The sequence below is a fragment of the Fukomys damarensis genome, unplaced genomic scaffold (assembly GCF_012274545.1).
Source record: "Fukomys damarensis isolate Sample0158 unplaced genomic scaffold, DMR_v1.0_HiC HiC_scaffold_39, whole genome shotgun sequence".
Taxonomy (NCBI): domain Eukaryota; kingdom Metazoa; phylum Chordata; class Mammalia; order Rodentia; family Bathyergidae; genus Fukomys; species Fukomys damarensis.
In genome coordinates, this window is record NW_022900951.1 from 99881459 (window position 1) to 99906931 (window position 25473).

Here is a 25473-nt window from a genome sequence, read left to right on the forward strand (position 1 = left end):
AAGATGAGAATTAGAGCCACGGCTTTCAAATTATTTCTCCAACAGTTTAATCCAAGTTGCTCACTTCAGTACATTTTGGGGATAAAAAAATGGACTCTTTTAATAGGAGAAATCTTGACTCTTAATTCACATCTGGATATATTCAATTTAGTTGTATGCACCTGATAAAGGACATTTTGACTCAATGGAGGCTAGACTAGGGCTGGACAGAAAGTATGAATATCACAAGAAGGCACCTGAGGCTGCCATTGATGACTTTTTATTATTCTTTCCTCACCCATACATAGTCTGCTCTCCTTCACTCTTTCCTCCGTCATCTTTTTTCCCTTTCTCTGATTTATGTAGAAAAAGTATCAAGGTATATAACATAGTCATAATGTTATAAATGTGTGGTTGAATTATTACTGACAATGCATGAGGTGATTTTAGGTAGTATCCCCCAAAACTTATTTTAACAGTAATATATTTCTTTAATATATATTAGAAAACTATAAGACTAGTACATCAGAATCAAAACTTTACAGATATTATTACCTCATACACAGCTAGAGATTCAACAGAAGTAAAATAATTTTTTAATGAAGTAAACCATAGCATGAGTGATGAACAGATATATCCAAATCTGTTTCCCTATTTACTTCTGCAAAAACATGGTAGTGGTTGTACATGGTTGACTAAAGTCTGGGAAAGAACATTGAACTGAGCATCAGAATGTTTCTGTCCTTTGGAAGTACATGCTAATACAGAAACAGTGTGTAAGACATTTATTAGGAGCAATACTTATAAACACAAAAGGGAGAGAGACATGAGTAAGTAAAGATCTTCCAACCATAATGCATATCTGATACCACAGGAGGAGAGGAAAAGGAAGGAAGTTGGATAGAAAGAGCCTCCTACTGCTGTGCAGATCTCAGATAGTCTTGTCCTTCACAGCTGGTTGTTCCAATGCAAAGAATGTACATAAAGGACAGTGGACAACAAACTATCCCAAATATCAAGCCATTACATCCCCACATTTTTCAGCTGCTCAGGAAGTATACCTTTCCTCTCGAAAGCTGAGGTAGATCCTGAAGGCATCAGAAGCTGGAGAATGTCAGTTACCTTAACTTCTCCAGGTAGACTGTGTCTCACAGGGAGATCTGGATCATGCATATCAATAGTTGTCTCAGTTGGCCTAAAATGATCAGAGGATCTATAGAGACCTTTCTCAGTCTAGAATTTCAATGTCCTCCATATTCCACTGATGAGCCTTCAGGTGAGCTTTGGTTTCAACTTTGAGATACAGAGCTGACAGAAATGACAGCCTGCCGAGTTATAGAACTTCAAAAGAGAACTGCTAGGACAAGGTAGGGGGAAATATTGTAGACTGAATGCTGAACACACAATTCAGAATGATGAGACCTTGGGGAAATGCCTACTACCAGAATAAGTAAAATCTGCTCCTTCAAAAAGAAAGTAAATGTATAGTATCATGTCAGTCTGAGTAGTGAAAACATAAACTCACTTATCATGCTTCTCTTCCTTTAGTGACCTTCTTTTCATTTGAACTCAGGCACGTGTCTCCATAAGTTCTTCCATAAGTCTGTATCGAGTTGCATTTGGGCAACAGAGATAGGAACTGCTCATCTCTGATAATAATAATAATGGCATAGACTATCCCAATTTTGTAAGCAGATAAAAATACCTCACACACCTTCAGCAAACATACACACATGCAGAGTAAACTAAAACTGTTTAGAAGTCATTTGGGATGGTCAAAAGAAGGAAGTGAATCCAAGAGGATGTTTCCTCTCAAGATGAGCCAGCTGGGTAAAAGCTGAGGAGATCTATATGCAAATGCTAATCTGAATCTTGGTGTTACAACAGTACATAACCACTCCTTTCTTCCACAAATGCAAGTTCAAGAACCTTCCCTCTGCCTAACTAAGCTTCCTGGAATCACCTGCGCTACAACTCCAAGTGTGTCCTTTGCTGTTGAGCTCCGTCTCTCTGGCAGACTTCCAGGAGCTTTTATAGATCTTCCCTAGTAGCTATCTTAAAGTGAGAAGAGTTGAATAGTCCACAAATGCTTCAACAAAGCCTTTTCACAGTTCAGGTTGTACATATCACAGAGGACAACGAACTTCAGAAAACTTTAAATTGCTAAAATCCCTAGAAAAGAAACAAAAACAAAAGATTCTACCAGGAACAAAGGCCAGAGAAGTAATTTGCTCAGGCCAGAAGTGGACATCTCAAAAGAGCAAGTAAGTGTCTTACAAATTCTTTATCAGATGGTAATGTCTTTTTTTAAGGGCTGTTCCATTATTAAGTGTTGTTTTCTCTTGCAGGACTCCAAGGCAGTTTCTCTACTGCAGTCTAGGAGGTAACAGGCATGTTCTCCTTCTCCCCAAATGCCTCAATTAGAGTGGAGTACTGCTACAACTTGTCAATCAAGCAGCCTCTCTTTCTCTCTTAGCAAAGTCTTGGATCACAACCCTTTACATTGTATTACCAGCCACATTATGTCTCATGATTTAATATTTTTCCTTTTTGTCAATAATAATGGCTCAGTCATTGAGTATAGATCCCTAGACTAAGATTAAGAATAGATGCAAAACAGGCCAGGTGTGGTGGTACACACCTGTAATCCCAGCACTAGGGTGGCCAAGGCAGGAAGATCACTGTGAGATCGAGATCAGCCTGGGCTACATAGTGAGTTCCAGGTCAGTCTCAACTACATAGTGAGACCCTGTCTCAAAAAACAAAACAAACAAACAAACAAACAAAAGCATAGATGCAAAATGAGGAGGCAGTGTGGTGAAATGAAAAAAAAAAAACAAAACAAAATCAGAACCTAGGACACAGGTCTGAACTCTAATAATTCATTTAACTCACCTTCTGATAAACCCAACCTCCCTGGCTCTGTTTCTTAATTTGCAAAACAGAAAGTTAGACCAGATCACTCTTTCCCAAAATGTTCTATTTGTAAAAGAGTTGATGGTAGGTAGTACATAGAGAAACTTCTTTCTAACTTATTAGTTTTAAATTATATTAAATGTGTACTAGAAAGTATATCCCACCAATTCTGTGACTTTTATCAATACTATCCTTTAGAATGACACTAAATTAGAGGGTTTTAAAGAATATAGTTAATGTAAAGATAAATATTAATTACAATTCAGATGATCCATCTATATAGCAGCTGGAAAGGTGGCATACTAATGACTAAAATTTGGAAACCCCTCTAAACGGCACTTGTAGTTCTTCATGTCTTCCTTCTTGGAAGTCAGTTTGGACAAGGGTAGGCCAGGAGTGATAGTATAGGCACAGCAGCTGAGTGAATGCTGAGGACACAAATGGAGGAGCAAAACCAGAGCCCTGTTATCCTTGGGAATAGAAAGCCATAAGGCAGACTAAAACTTTTTTTAAAAATGTCCAGATAGCCAAAAATCAAGAGGGATGTGAATGCTGTTAGCCAAGTTCTAAACAGATGAGAATCTGAAGGCTCAATCAAAGCAGTCTAGTGGTTGATAAAAATGAATTGGATATAGGTAGATGGGGTCCAACAACAGGTGTTTTGTTCCCCTACACACACACACACACACACACACACACACACACACACACACACAAAGATTTTTAAAAACCAGAAAATTGAGGTACCTTGGTGAAACAGGGCTTACTTAGTACTGCACCAGTTAACTACTGCCTTAGAAGACCTGAAAATTAACCTGTCTGCTTAAATGGAATCTGGTCTCACATTAAGGGATAGTTGTTGGCCCTTGGAGTGAAAGTAATGTCAGCTGCTAGCAGTAAAGAGCAGGAGAAGCAGACAATGAAGCAGGTCCTTGTGCTACAGGAGAAAAAGGAAAGAATCAACATGTCTTAGGCTCTTCCATGTTGTGCTAGGTGTTTTCTTTAGACTTCTCATTTGATCTACCCACTTCTCCAAGTCCTTTACAGATCAAGAAATTGGCTCTGAAAAGATGTTTTACTTGCCCAAAATCTCAGATAATCCACTGCCAAGCTGTGGTTGGTTAGAGTGTTAGTGGAGCACCTTGCTTTGTCTCCTTTACCTACCAAAGCATCTCAATGAGACCAAAGGATGGCCCTACAAAGGTTATATATGAGCATTTACAAAGACACAACTGTAAATGGATGAAACACAAGCTATAAAGTTATGAGAGTGATCAGAGATAAAGTCTTTAAAACCAAGGACAGCTTTGTGAATCTCTCTCTCTCTCTCCCTCCCTCCCTCCCCTCTCTTCTCCTCTTTTCTCCTCTCCTCTCCTCCCTTTCCTTCTCTCACCTCTGTCTCTCTCTGTCTCTCTCACTCTCTTTCTCTCTGTCTCACACACACCTTCTTTCTCTTGCTTTCACTTCTTTCACTCCCCATTCACCTCATTCCTATTATTACTATGCCAGGAAATAATTAGGAGATACAAATTGCACCTAGTTTTTATTTTAGTAAGCCAAAACCATTGCTCATAAAATAGAACCCAAAGAGATAGCCAGGAGTAGCCTTAGCTTGAAGAAGTGAACTCAGCAGTTTACCACATCTCAGAATGTACCTCAAACAGAGAAGGGCAGCTTTGCTTAGAGAGAAAGCAAATGTGAATGAGAATGAGTCATGCTGTTTTTACTTGCCAATAACAATTATCCCCTTCTGCTCCCTTCTCCTTCCAGGTCTTCTTATTCTGTTCTTTACTTTCCCTTCCTTTGGACTCCCATGTTGAATCTTCTAAATAAAAAATCCAGTGCTCAAAGCCATGTGTTGTGATCACTGACACCTCAGCAAATGGCATGTAAAACACAGAGCTCCCTGGGCTGAAGACTGGCTTTGTAAGCAAGGGGGGTGGGCTTGGATGGAAAAACTCTCACTGGGCCTGAGGGCCATGGAGCCCAATCATCTTTCCTGGGTGTAAGTCTCTCTAGTGGCTCAGGATTCAATTTTGTCTCCAAAGAGATAGGGCACAGCAAAATACCAAGGGCATGATGAGTGGAGATTGGGCTGGATTCCAGCTTCCCACCATACATTTGGAAGGCCACAGGCATTTGTCAGCTTAAAGTAGCCTACTTTGAGACACTCATTCTCCCTTTCCCCAAATGCGTCCATTTACAGTATAATATTGCTTTCCCCTTCTGTCCCTCCCTGGTTTCTCTCCTTCCCTCCCTTTCTTCCTCCCTCTTTCCTGGAATTAACAAGGAAAGACCACCTCCTACTCAATGTTCTAATGAGATGAGTTGAAAGAGTTCTGTCTTCTCCCCCAGGCTCCTACATCTTGCCTTCTAAACTAGTGCTGAAAACTATTTGTGAAGATGAATGTCTTTTTCCCCCAAATCAAAAAATGAAATAAGACACATTAAAGTCCAATCATTTTAGGATTATGTCCAACAGCTTTAGTATTACCATGTTAAGCTCCTATACAAATTCATAAAGACTTACTCTCAATTTCCCTTCTTTATCTCATCTCAAACTAGTAAGAAACAGTGAACCCACAGCAGTCTACACACATTTGGAGTGGCACTGCTCTAAAAGGTACTTACAGTAATTTTTCACCCTCTATTTCAGTTGTGAGCCCAAAATCATATTCATTCCACTGCAAAAAAGACAAAAGATAGTGTCCTTGAGAACCATAATCATATTAGCCAAACTAGGCTTACACAGTGTCTGATAATTGGTGTGGAGATAAGCAAGGAACAAAGAGAAGACAGATTGTGTGGAGACAATAGTTTGCATAACTTGGCCATAGTAAGACTCTTAGAAAGGGTGACTTCCAAACAATGATGAAAAGGATAAGAAAGCTACAAGAAGGATCAGGGAAATTTCATACACTAGGAAAAGTATATGCCTGAGTCATGAGGCAGAAAAGAACTCGATACTTTCCCTGAACTGTGCATGAAGGCAATTTTGGCTAGAACAAATTGAGAGACAAGGCAGATTTGAGCTTTACTAAACCAATGTAAGAAGTTTTAGCTTTTTAACGGCAATGAAAAGCCATTGAAGGGTTTCAAGAAGGATGAGAACATGATCTGATTTCTGCTTTCAAAAGAGCAATGCCATATCAATGAATTTTATAGTATATAGGTTGTGTCTCAATAAAGCTTCTAGTAAAAAGAGATACATGAATATAACCCTACTAATACTACTTATATTAAGTTGTAATTATTACTTTGTCATAAAAATAACTTCCAGTAGCCTGAAATGTCCAGGCAGTGAAAAAGTTTGATATGCATCCCCATTGTACCAATAGATTTAGAAGATTTCCAAATATGTGTGTTGGTTAGATTAGGGAATATAACAATTAGAGAAAAAGCAACCAGTAATCAAGTGCTAATTTCTATGGTATAATCTTCTGCTCTGCATATTATACCCTCCCTGGAAGATGGACCTGCTTTCTAGGAAACGACTTGCATCTTTCATTAAATTGATAACCTGAGTGACCACAATTACTATGCATTTCTGTACTGAAGCATCACCAGATGAATAGTTCAAGTATTACCAAAGGCAAAGAAGCCTTCACTGAACTTGTTAGATGCATAGTTCTTTGGTAGCCTTCATTTTATGGTTTTATTTTCCCTATAGACAGGCCACCTTTCCCAGTATCTATCATAAATTCATTGAAAGTCCGACTTATCTTGTCTCAGCTTTCCTATATGTATAAAATGCACACTAAGAATAGTACCATATGAAGAAAATCTTTACATAATATCTTGAAAATAAGTGCTCCAAAAATGAGCCCTAAATAAATTTATTTCCAATCCTCAGCTGTCTATGGAGTCTGTAGGAAAATAAATTTCAGTGGGATAATACCAAAGTCATTTGAATCTTTTGAAGACTAAGTAGTTTGGCTAGTCTCAGATCAGAGATGGTCTGTTTAAATGTCAGTTGTTTAATCATCAGCTGTGTAAAAGATGACCTTGGAGAATTAGCCAAGTATATCTTGTAGGGCCCTATCGAAACTGCTCAGGCACAAAGGTAATGGTTGATTTTATACAACTTTGTTCAGATGTGGGAAATGGTACACTGTCACAAATAGATGTGATGTGATCAAGAAGTGATACAATTCATGAAATATAGCAGAACTTACAAATCCAAATGAGTAATTTCCCTATCAAAGGAATCACCTATGAAAATTATACCAAGATTTCTAAAAAATACTACTATATCAATTATCCAAAAAAATTATTAATTTCAACTGAGCAGAACTGGTGAAATGCAAGCAGTATTAGAAATTGATAACTTTAGCCATAGCACATGAAAGAATATTAATCATCACTTCTAATTATTAACATCCCTATGAAATAAATAAATGGGCTTAGCAGAAATTCTTCTTAGCACAACAGGGAGCTTGGGAATTTACAGTTACTTAACAATGACGTTGTAGAGTATACAGATATACTTATGGCACACAAGGCATGGAAAAGCATGCAAATAAAGAAGACAAAAGTTGCTGAGTAGTTATCAAAATTTGTAAAAGTCTATGTAACCATTGGCAAAACAAACGTAGCACAACATTTGGTACACAATACAAAGACAAATTTGATACAGATGTTTCTTAATCATTATTTTACTAATTGAAAGTGTTGGTAAAGAGACAGAAGAATGATAACTCATACATTTTTGGGGTAGTGCAGCCATTATAAAAAATGAGACAGGATTTCTTAAAAAAAAACTAAAAATAGAATTATTACATGATACAATATACCCACTTCTGGTATACACATGCCTCATGATTTATATCAGTATTACATCCCAATAAACCCTTCAGAATTGAAAATATGGTATGTGGAAAATGCGTTTGGTACACCTAACCTATCAAACATCATAGCTTAGCAACACAATATACTACTGGTATGGGTTGATTCCCTCCAGCTGACTGACTAGGATCTGTGTGGTTCACTGGCACTGCAAATCATCATAAGAGAGTATCATACCACATATACTTAGCCCAGAAAAGGGTGAAAATTAAAAATTCAAAGTGTGGTTTCTATTAAAAGTGTACTACTTTTGCACGACCACAAAGGCCATAAACAAGTTGTGTCATAGATGAAGCCTGTCTTAATACCCAGAGGAAATGAAATCAGTATGTTGAAAGAATATCTGCACATCCACATTCATCATACTCTTATTCACAATCACCAAGTATGGAATTAATCTAATTGTCCATCCATGGAAAAACAGATGAAGAAAATATAGTGCATGAACATTCAGCCTTCAAAAGATGGTAAATCCTTTATGATAACATGGATGACTCTAGAAGACATGATGCTAAGTGATAAAAGCCAGGCACAGAAAGAAAAATACTGCATGGTTTTATTTATAGGTTAAATCTAAAAATGTGGAGCTAATAGAAGTAAAAAGTAGAGTGATTGTGACCAGAGGCTAGGAAAGGTGAGAAGGGAGAGATTGTAGAGTTATTGATCAAAGGGTGTAAAGATTTATATAGACAAGAGAAATCAGTTTTGAGATCCATTGAATAGAAGAATGAATATAGCCAATAATAATATATTGTATATTTCTAAGAAAGTAAATTCCAAAAAGCTCACCATAAAAAATGACAATGATGTGTGTTAATTTATTTATTAGTCATACCACATTGTGACTATATATCAAAACATCACAGTGAACCTCATAAAGGCATAAAATATTTCTTTGTCAAAATTAATATTAATAGTAGAGAAGAAAAGAAAAGGATCCTTCAAGAATTAAATTTCAATGTAAGGTTTCACATTAAAAAAAGAATTAAATTTCAATAGAAATGTCTAGACTAATAAGTGATTAAATTGGGGTCCTTTCAAGATGATCAGATCAGATGAAGATACCAAAATTAAAAATGACAGGATGTGGCTAGGAGCATGAGGTCTGCTAAAAGAAATGAAGATGAAGCCAGAGAAGAAGAAGATAACAGATAATGGAAACCTGAAAGGCAGCAGTTGGAGTATGTCTAACATAAGGATGTCTCATAGGAAAGGCTTTAGCTGATTGGATGAAGGAGCTACATCCTACTTATGGTTATTTCTGGTAGGGGGGGAAGAGTGAGAATTTAACATCTGGAAAGTGTTGCACGCTTTTATCTATTTCCCTAAATCATATGTTCAGTGGCCATTTGTGTGACACCAGTCCATGACAAATTGCAGCCCTCGCATGATAGTGTTCTCTTAATAGTCTCCTTTTAACACACACCTATCCCTCTTTTTTTCACCCTTCTTATTTCCTGGCTGTGGGATGATCAGTGCTAAAAATGTTGGGACATTGCAATAAATTGAAGATACTCATATCAGCTAGAGAATCTAGAAATATGAAATGGAAAAGACAACATACTTTGAAACATGTTAGAAGGCAAACAAATGAACTAGAAGTCAGCCACCTACTGCCCAACAATAGGCCCACTCTCCTTTCTTCCTTCATTCTACCCATGACTTTCACATATTCATTTTTCTTGTTCCCTTCCAGGCTTTGGTAGCTCATTTCTGTTTCATAGAGATTTTAGGGGGGTGGGAAAATATTCTCATCTATATCTCTGCAGGTGATCAGGAGAAATAAAATGTAGGGAGCATTCACAAACAAGTAATATAGTACCTATTGTTGATGCAATAGAAAGAAAGGCAGGACAAGAGCCAGTCAACTCCAGTCCCTAGTTAAAAATTATTTCACTTTCATTATTCAATTTCTTACCACAACCCTGGCTTTTTTTAAACCCTCTTAAATTCTGGATATATGTTGGTGAATTCTGTTATATCAGTTCTTTGCTGAAGTTGTCCAAAGAATCTAGTCTCAATTTCCTGTACCTGCAGGCTGTGTCCGTACATACCTCCCAGTATGTGATAGAGGAGTATGTGATAGAGAATTAGCCCACTCGGAGCCATGTTAGAAGGGAAATAGAAGAACCACGAATCAGCCAACTCCTACCTTTAGCATTTATCTTCCAACTTTCATCTTTCGACCAATAACTGTGGCAGATCTATTTTTATCTTTCATCATTCATTCAGACATTCTGTAGTCATTTTTGTTTGTTATTTTATTTATACTTTCAGTCAGCTCAGCCAGATATCTGTCCCACCTCTGAACCTATAAGTGGTCAGCTCAAGAAATGAAAACTATTAAATTTGTGAATAAGTGAAATTGCTTAAAATGTTGCAATAGGAGAAAAAGCAGGATGAAGGGCCAGTCAACTCCTACCCTTCATGGGAAAATGGTCTGCTAAAAATACAGTAAGTACATTGCTCCATACAACATCCTGGATGTGTGCTATACACCTCTGCTTCATCAGTGTCTTTGCTGAAGTTATTCAGACAACCTAGTCTCACTTTCCTATATGTTGTACTTTCTATATGTGTGTATCAACCATATGACCCAGAAGAATATGAAAACAAATCCCACAAAATATTATAAAATATTTGGAAGTGAAGGGGTGAACCAGAAGATAGACAATTCCTGACATTTATTTTTAAAATGGATCCCTAATGGTCCCCTCTTGCCACAATCTGCTTCTTTTTGTTTACCCTCTTATACTGGGTGGTAAGCTCTTTTATATGAGTATCTTTGATGAAGTTGTCTAAAAAAGTCTAGTTTGTGTTTTCTGTACCTGTGGTCTATATTTTCTGTACCTGCAGTCTATATTTATGCACATCATTGATTGAACCTAAGAAGTATGGTGACAGTGCTCTTTGAACTGTTTTAGATGAGAAGAGTGGAGCAAAGAGCCAGCAACTCCTGCCCAGCAGTCAGCACTCTTCTACCTTCTGTTACTCTTCCCATGACCTTCCCCATTTCATGTTCCTTTCTTACTGCCCATGCAGTCAATGGGCATTTTGGTGATTTTTTTTTAGAAGATGGCATATTTGGGCCAAATATTCCCATCTATAGCTCTGTCTGTCATTCCAAAATGTGAAACCTGGTAGCATTTATGGACAAGTGAGATGTCATGTTGTGACAATAGAGGCCTTTATTAAAAACTATTCTTCTTGCGACATCTGCCATTTTCCCCCACTTTCAGCTGGATATTTAGCATTAATCTCTTATTAGTATCTTTGGTAATCTTGGTAAACTTTACTCAGTGTTCTGTATCTATAGACTATATTTACACAATACAAATTAGAATCTAAAAATGTGGCAGAAAACACAATGTACTTCCAGTGATATTGCAAGGGAAACTAATAAAACAGGAGTCTGCCTACTCCAGTTCATCAGTTGTCCTTTCCCTCCTAACTACTGCTGCATATTTCTTCCAAGGTCCTTAGCTTTATTTTCCTCTTTTATGTTCCAGATATTCAATGATCATTTCTGTTGTGGTCATTAATATAATGAGATTAGTGGAGTTGGACCAAATGTTCTCACTTGTTGTTGTGTAAGTGGTCAGCTCAAGAAGTAAAACCTAGAGAGGAATAGTGAGAGGCACAAATGAGCCTCCACACACATGCATGCCTCTGGAATCCTGGCTGGGCTGGTACCAGGATTCATACAACAGAGGCACAGAGGGTCATAAAGGCCATTGTTCTGAGCTCTAGCCTTGATTTGTATTTAATTCACACAGATAAAGATGATAGATTAATACTACCACAAATTGGCATTTTTCTAAGTTGTGTTTGATGCTATTGTGTAGCTGATTGTGTTACTTAGGTGAAGGTACTGTGATTGATCTAATCAGTTGTGCTCCCTGATATCATGAAAATGAGATTGCCTCAGAGTCATTAGAGGCTCAAAATCTAAAAACAAGCTATAACAGGAAGATCCAAGTATTAACCAAGGAATTAAACCAAGGACAACACCAACAACAAAAATGGAAATGAGAAGATGTTCAAACAAAGCAGAAGCACAAACACAAGCATCAAAGGCAAATTCTGAAGGAAATGAGGTGGAAAACCACCTGGATATCTTTTTTTTTTTTTTTTTTTTTAATTGAGTTTATTGGTACATTTAGGGATACAGTACAGTTACATTCATTGTTGGGATCATGTACCTTTACATGGCAAGTCTTGATTCTCATTTTTTTCCCCTTACCTCTGCCCTCCCTTCACCCCCTCCTCCCCTCCCCATCTACAAACACTTTATTTTCATCTTTTCATTCTCTCACATTTTTTTCTTTTCCCTTTTTGTTCTTCCCCTACGTATCACACCTTCCCTACACCTTTAGCTCCTTTCCTCCCATTTCTAAATGTCAGTAATCTTATTAGAATCTTATGCATTGTTGCAGAATATTCACACCAGGGAAACTATTTGGTATTTACACATGTGGGACTTATTTATTTCACTTAGGAGTATATCTTCAATATGTATCCATTTTCCTATGAATGAATCTATTCTCTCGCTCTTTATGGCTGAGTAATATTCCATTTTATAGAAAAACCACAACTTCTTTATCCAGTTTCCAACGGATGGGCAAATAGGTTGTTTCCAAGATTTAGCTATTACAAACTGTGCCGCTATAAACATGGGTGCACATACTTCTCTGTGATATGATTCTTTTAGTTCTCTTGGAAAGATACCCAACAGAGGGATGGCTGGGTCAAATGGAACCTCCAGTCCAAGCTCTTTGAGGTATCTCCATATTGATTTCCATAGTGGTTGCACTAGTCTGCACTCCCACCAACAATGGAGGAGGGTTCCTTTCTCCCCACAACCCCGCCAACATTTGTTATTGTGTGATTTCTTGATAGCAGCCATTCTTTGTGGGGTGAGGTGGAATCTCAGTGTTGTTTTCATCTGCATCTCTCGAATGACCAGTGATGTGGAACATTTTTTCATATATTTTCTTGCTGCTTTCACTTCTTTGTATGAGAAATGTCTGTTCATTTCGGATGCCCATTTTTGGATCGGGTCTTTATATTTGGGGGGACTGATTGTTTTGAGTTCTTTATATATCCTTGATAATAGTCCTTTGTCTGAGGTACAGCTGGTAAAAATTTTTTCCCACATTGTAGATTGTCTCTTAGTTCTGCTAATGGTTTCTTTTGAAGTACAGAAGCTTTTTAGTAAGATGAGATCCCAGTTGTTGATTCTTTCTGCTAGTTCCCGTGCTACTGAGGATTTGTTCATAAAGTCTTTTCCTATACCAATGTCTTCCAGAGTTCTGCCTAACTTACTTTCCAGCAAGTTTAATGTTTCTGTTTTAATATTTAGATCTTTAATCCATTTGGATTTTAATTTAGTGCATGGCGAAAGATAAGGGTCTAATTTTAATCTGTGACAGGTTGATATCCAGTTTTTCCAACACCATTTATTAAAGAGGCTATCTTTCCTCCACTGAGGATGGTGAGCTCCTTTGTCGAAGATGAGGTAGCTGAGTACATCTGCATTTGTTTTTGTGTCTTCCAGTCTGTTCCATTGATCCTCAGGCCTATTTCTTTGCCAGTACCATGCTGATTTTATCACAGTGGCTTTGTAGTATAGTTTCAAATTGGGAATTGTTACACCTGGTGCCATGTGACTGTTGCCTATAATGGCTTTTGCTATTCTAGGTCTCTTGTGGTTCCAAATGAATTTTTGGATTCTTTTTTCTAGTTCTGTGAAATATAGTGTTGGAATTTCAATTGGCATTGCATTGAATGTATATAGCAGTTTCGGTAGTATGGCCATTTTCACTATGTTGATTCTTCCTACCCAGGAGCAGGGGATATCTTTCCATTTTTTTATATCCTCTTCGATTTCTTTTTTCAGAGTGCTGTAGTTTTCAGTGTAGAGATCTTTTGTTTCTTTTGTTAGATTGATTCCTAGATACTTCATTTTTTTGGATGCTATTGTAAAAGGAATTTTTTCCCTTATTTCTCTTTCTGTCTGTCTGTTATTTGTGTATAGAAAGGCTATTGATTTTTGGGTATTCACCTTGTATCCAGATACTTTACTGAATCTGTCAATTAAGTCTAGAAGTTTTTTGGTGGAGTTTTTTGGATCTTCAATGTAGAGTATCATATCATCAGCAAATAATGATAGTTTAACTTCTTCCTTTCCTATCTTTATTGCTTTAATTTCTTTCTCTTGTCTAATTGCTGTGGCTAATGTTTCCAGAACTATATTGAAGAGAAGTGGCGATAGTGGGCATCCTTGTCTTGTTCCTGATTTTAACATGAAGGTTTTCAGTTTTTGGCCATTCAATATGATGTTGGCTGATGGTTTTTCATAAATAGCCTTTATTAAATTGAGGTATAGACCATCTATTCCAATTTTTTGCAGGGTTTTTATCATGAATGGGTGTTGAATTTTATCAAATGCTTTTTCTGCATCTATTGAGAGGATCATATGGTTTTTGTCCTTGACTTTGTTAATATAATGTATTACATTCACTGACTTTCGTATGTTGAACCACCCTTGCATCTCTGGAATAAATCCGACTTGGTCATGATGGATGATCTTCTTAATAATCCTCTGTATTCTGTTTGCCAGTATCTTATTAAGGATTTTTGCATCTATATTCATTAAGGAGATTGGTCTGTAGTTCTCCTTTTTGGTTGTATCTTTCTCTGGTTTGGGAATCAGAGTGATACTTGCTTCCAGGAATGAATTTGGAAGTATAGCTTCTCTTTCAATTTCATTGAAAAGTTTGAAGAGTAATGGTAGTAGTTCTTCTCTAAATGTCTTGTAAAATTCAGCAGTGAATCCATCAGGGCCTGGGCTTTTCTTTGTTGGTAAGTTTTTAATTACATTTTCAATTTCACTGATTGTGATTGCCACCCGGATATCTTGAACTAAGAGCACAGGAAGTATCAAAACAGATGAATGAGGCTCTAGAAAAATTGAAATCAGAAATAATTTCCCAGATAACTACAGAGATGGTGAGCAGAATGAAACACATGATTAGAGACTCTAGAACAGAAACAGATTAACAAAAATACATGAGCTTGGGGCCATAACAGAAGTCATGCATGCTCAACATAGGAAAGAAATAGAAACCATGAATGCCCAATGTGCATAACAAATGGAATCCATGAAATAGATTCAAACAGATATCCAGGAGATTAAAAACTCTATTGAAAGTATACTTAACACACTGAGCCGATCTGAAGACAGGATATCAGATATAGAAAACAGAATGGTGGTAAGTGATCATGAGAAGAGAGATCTCTTTAAAAAAAGTAATTGAACAGTAAAAATCAATTCAACAACTCCTAGATGATGCAAAGATGAATAATATAAGACTGATAGGAGTCAAAAAAAAAGGGGGAGAAAGTACAAGTGATATTAAAAAACTTCACAGAATTAATGATAGAAAACTTCCCAAACAGAGAAAAAGAATTTGACATACATATAAGTGAGGCTTATAGGACTCCAAGTAGAAGACATGATAAAAAAAACAAACTATACCTAGACAAGTAATAATCAAGATCCCAGAAACTCAACAGAAGAATAAAATACTAGAAACAGTTGGAAAAAAGAAATGAATCACACGCAAAGGAAAGCCCATCAGAATCACAGCAAACTTTTCAACCCAAACCCTCAAGTCAAGAAGAGTCTGGAATAAAGTACTTTAAGCCCTAAAAGAAAACAACCTCCAACCTAGACTGATATAACCTGCAAAACTTTCTTTCAAAATTGATGGGGAAATAAGATACTTCCATGACATACAACACCTGAGAAACTTCATGAATACCAACAAGCATTCTAAATAATATCCTAGAAAAAGAAAATGAAGTTAACAACTCCATGAGGCCCTACAGAACAAATCCAGCAGGCAACGCAAGAAATTAAAGAGGGGGGAAATTAAAAAGAGCCAACAACAAGAAAATAACATGATGATGATAATTCAATACATATGAGTTAGAACCATCGATGTTAATGGCCTCAATTCACCAATCAAAAGAAATAGACTGGCACAAAGGATTAAGAAGCAAAATCCAACAATATGCTGTATACAAGAAATGCACCTAGTTCAAAAAGAAACTCATAGACTGAAAGTGAAAGGATGGAAAACAGTTCTCCATGTGACTGGAAACTGGAAAAAAGCAGGAGTAGCTATCTTATTTACAGAAAAAGTAAAGTTCAAACCAAAACTAATTAAGAGAAACCAAGAAAGTCACTACATCCTTGTAAAGGGAACAATCCAAGAGGAAGAGATGACAATCATAAATATATATGCACCAAATACTAATGTCCCCAACTATACAAAACAAATATGAAGGGGCATGAAAAACTAAATGATCACTAATACAATTGTAGTGGGGAAACTCATTATCTCACTATCACAAATAGAAAGATCATGTAGACAAAAAATCAACAGGAACATACTAGAACTAAACCAAACTTTTTTAACAAATGGATTTAATATACCTCTACAGTGTCCCACCCCACAAAATCAGAATATACATTCATTTTGGCTGCACATGGGTCATTCTCCAAAATAGACCACATAATAGCTCATAGAAAATGTTTAAGTAAATGCAAAGGAATTGAAGTTATCCCATGTATATTATCAGACCACAGTACAATTAAACTGGAGATCAATAGCAAAAGAAACCAAAAGAACTTCACAAAAACATGGATATTGAATAACACTCTCCTGAACAATAAATGGGTCACAGAGAAAAATTAAAGAAGAAATTAGACAGTTTATAAAATTTAATGATAATGCAAATACAACATACAGGAATCTACGGGACACGATGAAAGCAGTTCTACAAGGGAAATTTATAGCAGTGAATGCCCACACTAGGAAAGCAGAGCGAGCTCAAATGAACAACCTAATGATGAATCTTAAGATCCTAGAAGAAGAATAGCATGAAAAACCCAAAGTCTGTACAAGGTAGGAAATTATAGAGATGTGAGCAAAAATCAATGAAATGAAGATTAAAAGAATGATACAAAAAAGTCAACAAATTGAAGAGTTGATTTTTTGAAAGAATAAATAAAATCGATAATCTCTTAGCCAACCTTATCAAAAAAAGCAAAGAAAAGGCTCACATACATGCAATTAGGAACAAAAAGATGAAGTCACAACAGATCCAGGAGAAATCCGGAGGATCATCAATACCTACTTTCAGAACCTGTACTCTAATAAAATAGAAAATACAGAAGAAATGGACAGATTTCTAGACACATATGAATTACCAGAGTTGAATGAAGAAGATATAAAAATTCTAAACACCCCAGTTACAATCAGTGAAATTGAAAACATAATTAAAAATTTACCAACAAAGAAAAGCCCAGGTCCTTCTGGCTTTACTGTTGAACTTTAAAAAACATTTAGAGAAGAACTACTGCAACTACTTTCAAAAATTTTCAGTGAAATTAAAAGGGAAGCGATACTTCCAAATTCATTCCTGGAAGCAAGTGTTGCTTTGATTCCAAACAAGAAAGAGAACTACAGTCCAATCTCACTAATGAACATAGATGCAAAAATCCTCAATAAGATACTGGCAGAGAGAATATAGAGGCTCATCAAGAAAATAATACACCCTGCCCAAGTTGGATTTATCCCAGGGATGCAAGGAAGATTCAACATACATAAATCAATAAATGTAATACAATACATTAACAGAGTCAAAGACAAAAACCATATAATCATCTCAATAGGTGCAGAAAAAGCATCTGACAAAATTCAACACCCATTCATGATTTTAAAAAATCTGCAGAAAATTGGAATAGATGGTCTTCAACTCAACTTGATAAAGACTACCTATGAAAACCAACAGCCAACATCGTACTAAATGGTCAAAAACTAAAAACCTTCACATGAAAATCAGGAACAAGACAAGGATGTCCACATTCACCACTGTTGTTCAATATAGTTTTGGAAATATTAGCAATTAGACAAGAGAAAGAAATAAAATAAATAAAGATAGGAAAGGAGGAAGTTAAACTCATTATTTGCTGATATGATACTCTACATAGAAGACCCAAAAAGCTCTGCCAAAAGATTTCTAGACTTAATTGACATATTCAATAGAGCAGCTAGATACAAGATCAACACTCAAAAATGAATAGTCTTTTGTATACAAATATAAATAACTGAGAAAAAAATTAGAGAAAAAAATCCCTTTCACAATAGTATCCAAAAAATGAAATATCTAGGAATCAATTTAATGAATGAAGCAAAAGACCGCCACCCTGAAAACTACAACACTGAACAAAGAGATGGAAGAGGATATAAGAAAAGAGAAAAACCTCCCTTGCTCCAGGGTAGGTAGAACAAATATAGTGAAAATGACCATACTTCCAAAGCTGCTATACAAATTCAATGCAATCCCTATTGAAATCCCAACAGTGTATTTCACAGAACTAGAGAAAACAATCCAAAAACTCATTTGGAACCAGAAGAGACCTAGAATACCAAAAACCATTCTAGGCAACAGACACATGGCAGGGGGTATCACAATCCCCAACTTGAAATGATACTACAAAGCCACTGTGATGAAAACAGCATGGTACTGGCAAAGAAACAGACCCGAGGATCAGTAGAAAAGATTAGAAGATGCAAAAACTACTCTAGACATACTCAGCTACCTCATCTTTGACAAAGGAGCCAACCGTTCACACTGGAGGAAAGATAGACTCTTTAATAAATGGTGTTGGAAAAACTGGATTTCAATTTGCCAAAGATTAAAACTAGACCCATATTGTTCACCATGCAAAAAACTAAAATTGAAGATCTAAATGTTAAAACAGAAACACTAAACTTACTGGAAGATAAATTAGGTAGGACTCTTGAGGACACTGGCAGACAAAAAGATTTATGAACAAATCTTAAGTAGCACGGGAACTAGCATAATCAACAGCTGGGATCTTATCTTATTAAAAAGCTTCTGCAAGGCAAGAAAATCCACCAACAAAGCTATGAGACAACCTACCATGTAGGAAAAAATGTCTACCAGCTGTTTCTCAGACAAAGTCTACTATCCAGAATATATAGAGAACTCAAAAAAAATCAGATCCCCCAAATACAAAGATCAGATTCAAAAATGGGCATCTGAAATGAACAGACATCTCTCATACAACAAGAAAAAAGCAAATAAACATTTGAAAAAATGTTCAACATCACTGGTCATTTGAGAGATACAGATGAAAATAACCCTCAAATTTCACCTTAGTGCACAAAGAATGGCTGCTATCATTAAATCAACCAATCACAAATGTTGGTGGGGTTGTGGTGAGAAAGGAACCCTTATTTTTTTTTATTGAGTTTATTGGTACATTTAGGGATACAGTACAGTTACATTCATTGTTGGGATCATGTACCTTTACATGGCAAGTCTTGATTCTCATTTTTTTCCCCTTACCTCTGCCCTCCCTTCACCCCCTCCTCCCCTCCCCATCTACAAACACTTTATTTTCATCTTTTCATTCTCTCACATTTTTTTCTTTTCCCTTTTTGTTCTTCCCCTATGTATCACACCTTCCCTACATCTTTAGCTCCTTTCCTCCCATTTCTAAATGTCAGTAATCTTATTAGAATCTTATGCATTGTTGCAGAATATTCACACCAGGGAAACTATTCGGTATTTACACATGTGGGACTTATTTATTTCACTTAGGAGTATATCTTCAATATGTATCCATTTTCCTATGAATGAATCTATTCTCTCGCTCTTTATGGCTGAGTAATATTCCATTTTATAGAAAAACCACAACTTCTTTATCCAGTTTCCAACGGATGGGCAAATAGGTTGTTTCCAAGATTTAGCTATTACAAACTGTGCCGCTATAAACATGGGTGCACATACTTCTCTGTGATATGATTCTTTTAGTTCTCTTGGAAAGATACCCAACAGAGGGATGGCTGGGTCAAATGGAACCTCCAGTCCAAGCTCTTTGAGGTATCTCCATATTGATTTCCATAGTGGTTGCACTAGTCTGCACTCCCACCAACAATGGAGGAGGGTTCCTTTCTCCCCACAACCCCGCCAACATTTGTTATTGTGTGATTTCTTGATAGCAGCCATTCTTTGTGGGGTGAGGTGGAATCTCAGTGTTGTTTTCATCTGCATCTCTCGAATGACCAGTGATGTGGAACATTTTTTCATATATTTTCTTGCTGCTTTCACTTCTTTGTATGAGAAATGTCTGTTCATTTCGGATGCCCATTTTTGGATCGGGTCTTTATATTTGGGGGGACTGATTGTTTTGAGTTCTTTATATATCCTTGATAATAGTCCTTTGTCTGAGGTACAGCTGGTAAAAATTTTTTCCCACATTGTAGATTGTCTCTTAGTTCTGCTAATGGTTTCTTTTGAAGTACAGAAGCTTTTTAGTAAGATGAGATCCCAGTTGTTGATTCTTTCTGCTAGTTCCCGTGCTACTGAGGATTTGTTCATAAAGTCTTTTCCTATACCAATGTCTTCCAGAGTTCTGCCTAACTTACTTTCCAGCAAGTTTAATGTTTCTGTTTTAATATTTAGATCTTTAATCCATTTGGATTTTAATTTAGTGCATGGCGAAAGATAAGGGTCTAATTTTAATCTGTGACAGGTTGATATCCAGTTTTTCCAACACCATTTATTAAAGAGGCTATCTTTCCTCCACTGAGGATGGTGAGCTCCTTTGTCGAAGATGAGGTAGCTGAGTACATCTGCATTTGTTTTTGTGTCTTCCAGTCTGTTCCATTGATCCTCAGGCCTATTTCTTTGCCAGTACCATGCTGATTTTATCACAGTGGCTTTGTAGTATAGTTTCAAATTGGGAATTGTTACACCTGGTGCCATGTGACTGTTGCCTATAATGGCTTTTGCTATTCTAGGTCTCTTGTAGGAACCCTTATTTATTGTTGGTGGGAATGAAGACTGGGCTGATGTAACCTCTGTGGAAATCAATACGAAGATATCTCAAACAACTAGAATTAGAAATCCCATTTGACCCAGCCATCCCTCTGCTGGGTACCTTCCCAAAAGAATTAAAAGAATCATACCACAGTGATATATGCACACTGGTATTTACAGCAGCACAGTTTGTAATAGCTAAACCTTGGAAACAGCCTAATTGCCCATCTACTGGAGACTGGATAAAGAAAATGTAGTTTTTTAATAAAATGCAATACTACTCAGCCACGAAGCTTGAGAAACTAGAGACATTTATAGCTAAGTGGATGTACATTGAGGACATACTCGTAAGTGAAATTAATAGTACACACTTGTGTAAATACTTAATAGCTTCTCTGGTGTGATAAATTAGAAGTGTAAATAATCAAAATGTAAAATTGATACTGTGTAATAGGAAAAAAATGTCAAAAGGTGTAGGGGATGTGAGAGGGGTAGTGGAAAGGTAGAAAGGGAAAAGAAAAAAGAAGAGAAAAGTAAAAAAGGAAACAAAGTCTCTGTAAATAGGAAAGGGTGGAGGGGGTGAAGGGAGGGCAGTGGAATGGGGAAAAAATAAGAACTAAGATATATCATGTAATGGTACAAGATCCCAATAATGAATATAACTGTACTGTATACCTAAAAGGTACCAATAAAGAAAAAAATATATATATATACCTTTTTAAAAAAAAGAAATGAAGCCTAGGAAGAGGTTCTGCATGAGTGAAATGCCTTAAAATATTTCAACAGGAAGAGAGGCGGCTTCAGCCACCAGCTAACTCCTGTCCTTTTCACAAAATATGTTTCCAACTATTCCTCTTCATGTCATGTCCCTGATCTTTTCATTCAATCCCTTCCCTTGCGGATATTTTTTGGTCAACTCTGTCATACTACTTTATTTGCTGAAGCTCTCCAGAGGCTGAAGTCTCTTTGGTTACATCAGACTACTTTTTCTAACTTCCATCATCCTGCCACTTTGTCCCCTCCACCTCTATAATTCAATTGCCCTCCTCGTACAAACAGGTTATTGCCTGGGCTTTTCTCTGTTTTATTATCTTTAGATTTCTTTCCAAGATTCGTAGTCTCAAATTTATCACCTTGAATGCTGTGGGTTTTTTGCTTGATGAGAAATTATTTAACAAGATTGTATAGACATGCATATTCCCCTAATATTTCTAGATATTAATAAAGGACTTCCAGGAGCCAGACATCTATCCTTTACTGACATCTTCAGTCTTAAAATAACTATGATCCTCCATCTTCCTCTTTTACTCTACTTTAATGTCTCCATCTCTCATATTTGCTAAATGTTTCATAGTCTCCTCTTTCCTGTCAATGTCTTTGCTAAGCCTGTGGAAAAAATCAGGCCTGTTTTCAATTGTCATAGAACATGGTTTCTCACAATATAAGGTGGTAATTTGTGAAGGAAAATAGTACATGCATTACAAATTTGAATTTGGTCCAGGAGCCAGCTGACTCATGCCCTTAATTCAGTATATTCAGTACCTCTCTCCTAGCTCCCATCTTTCTACCACTGACCTTCCTACCTTATTTTCCTTGCATAGTGCAAATGTTCAATGTTTATTTTTGTTGTGTGCTGTTGTATTTGCAGAGCTTTCAGAAATTCAGTCCTAGTATTTTCAACTTGAGACTCATGTGTAGCCAACTCTTAAAGGAAAATCTAGAAACAGTTGTGGACAAATTGAAATACATTAAAATAATTTGTTTGTTTTTTTAATTGAGTTTATTGGTACATTTTAGGTATACAGTACAGTTACATTCATTATTGGGATCTTGTACCTCTTTACATGACAGGTCTTGGTCCTCATTTTTTTCCCTTGTCCCTGCCCTCCCTTCACCCTCTCCTCCCCTCCTCATTTACAAATACTTTATGTCCATCTTTTCATTTTCTCACATTTTTTTCCCTTATTACCTTTCCACTGCCCTTACCACTTTCCCTACATACCTTAAAATAATTTGAATAACAGATGAATATGGACCAGCCATCAGCCAGCTCACACTTCTATCCTGAACTTGTAGCCTTACTCAATTTCTATAACTGTCATCTTTTATTTTTACCCTTGATCATTTAGACTTTTGGAGGTCACTTGTTTTGTGTTGATGCCTGCATAAAGTCTTTAGACAGGCTCAGCCTCAATATTCTCCCATAAGGTCTCAGTGTAGTCAATCAAGAAGTTCTAGACAGAGTTCTAGACAAAGAAAATGCAATAAATTAATCAAAGAGGTAGATCAAGTGAGCCAGTAACCAGCCAACTTCTCTCACGTATCAGAAAATTTCACCTAACTTCTGTCAACCCACCATGACCCTCTCTGGGACCACCATTTTATTTCCCTTTTAATACATGCTCTGTATTTTATGATCTCCTATTCTATTTTAATGTCTTTACACTGGTTTCAGGGCTTCTTGGGCTATATACACACAACATGCATGTATGTGTCGACCTCAATGGTTAAAAATCTGACAGCACATTCTGGAAAAGTGTAGTATTTTAATTTTGGATAGCAAATGAGGAAGAGCCTAACATTTGCCTTTTAGGCGCTACTCATCTCTTACATTCTCCATTCCTCCCACTCTCCCTTTCCTGATTTCCCACCTACCTGTTATGTGTGTGTCTGTCAGCTTTGTTGTGTTATTTCACTGAAGCTGTTGTTAGCCTCATGCCTCAACTCACAACCCACTTGGTCAGCTATGGCTGTATATGACAATAAACTCTAGAAACACATTCTAGAAATAAAATTTTAAAAATCACAATTTCAAAAGTGAAATAGATGTAGAAGAAAGAGCTGCAGCCAGGAAAATCTTCCTCCTTAGCTATCTCTTCTCTCCTAACTTCCATCCTTTTACCCCTGATCTCCATCCTTTTATTCTCCCTTTTTACCATCCATATGTTTGGTAATCATCTCTTTTATGCTAGTGTCTATTGAGAGGTTTTACGAGACTTCTCTTTAATGTGACTACCTTGAGAACTGTTGTGCACCAACCTAAAGAGGAAATCTAAAAAGAGGCTGTGGACAGGTGAAATGCCTTAAATAAAGAGAGTACAGGAGAAGGACAATTCAAGCTCCTGTGCCTTAACTAACATTCACTTTTTGAACCTCCATCATCCTACAATTCAGAGGATTTAGGGAAATCCATCCTCAACTATCTCAACTTTGAGGACTGTGGGTTACTGCTTCTAAATGCTGGGCACCCGACTGACATTCAAGCCATAGAATCTCACACAAAATGTCTGTGAACATAAAAACTGTGCAAAAAGAGATAGAGATAGAAGTAGGATCAGAAGCCTAGCAACTCGTCATTTAGCAAGGAGATCTCTCCTTCTATCTCCCAAACACCAGTTACCTCCTTTCTACTTTCACCTCACTTCTGCTATCTTTGTCAGTGGGGCTATATAGTGTTTTCTGCTCGAATGTCCTGATAAGCTTTCAGGGCACTCTCTAGCAGCTGGTAATCTGAAGGTTTTGCTAGCCAGAAAAACAGGTTGAAGTGAACTGTCTGTGATGTCATTTAGGCGGCTGTGGGTACATATCATACTGCAAGTACATCTGCTTTGTTCCAGTCTCAGGTCTGTCAGAACTCACTCCAAGGTAAGAATGTCATAAAACACAAGTTGATTGAGAAACTTCTAGATCCTCAGTGCTATGGTTGAAGTGTGGTAGAGAGATAAGTATGCCTATAATGGTGTTTCCATACTATGTGTTTGTCATTTATTGAAGAAAACACCAAAGTAGGAATATTTGATGTTGCTGTAATTGGGGGAAACTTCTGGGAGTCAGTGGAAGTGACTGAGGGAAAATCTAGCTCCTAGGACTTAAGGTAGAAATGAAAGTTCAGAAATCCTTTCTTTCTCTTTCTCTTTTGTTAATTCTGTTGTTCATTTTAACTGCTTAGAAGTCAGAAGCAAAAAAGAAATGCAACTCTTATCAAAGTGAGAAATAGTGCTAATGTAGGGCTTCTTGTCAACATTAGCCTCAGGGACCAGAATGGTGACAAAAGCATTCTCAGACCCTTTTCCTTAAGGAAGGGAGCTCCAGTTACTCATTGGCTTTTAACAGCAAGTCAAGTACCAGAGAACCTAGCCTTCATGCATAATATTAGGCAAAGGGGAATTGATCAATATTCTTTTGTAGTATTTGTTAATCACCAAATGCGGTTTGATATAGTAAATGAATTGATGAATGAAAACTCTTTTTTTTATATGTTTTTATTTGTATTTATGCTTGTAGAATGGGGAGTTGAGTAACAAAGTTAAATTCCAACAGCACTTACTCACTGCTAGACTTTTATATACACAAGCTAGCTCCTCAGATTATTTTAGTGTAGAGGTAACTGATGGGAGAAAACACTGGGTCTTAGTTTCTCTAATGAAGATCACTGGGAGAAAATTGATCACAACAAATTAATATAAATTTCTGGTTGCCAGAAAGAGGGAATAATTATCAGTGATGCAAAACAAACTATTGGCTCCTTGACCAATCTCCTTTGAGTTATTAGCCACTTATGAGAAGGAGAGGAAAGGGATTACAAATAATAGCTAAAAATCTGTTTTACTAAAATATTTTCGTAGGTCATCTTCACACTCATTTTAACAAAATGTAAAGTTAAAGAAGCCAGGGAATGGCTATGGGAAAGGCACACTAAAGAAGCTTCTGCATATTGGTTACATTCACCTGTTCATTTTGTAAATAATCATCAAATTATTATATAGCATTCTATATGATTATTGTACTTCAATAAAATATTTTTAGAAT

The 25473-nt window shown here is 36.6% G+C and overlaps 1 protein-coding gene across 4 annotated transcripts in view; it reads left to right on the plus strand.

The window, feature by feature from the left end:
* The window catches only part of Gria3 (glutamate ionotropic receptor AMPA type subunit 3), a 301868-nt gene that overhangs the window by 173000 nt on the left and 103395 nt on the right, over positions 1-25473 (plus strand). The window lies entirely within an intron of this gene.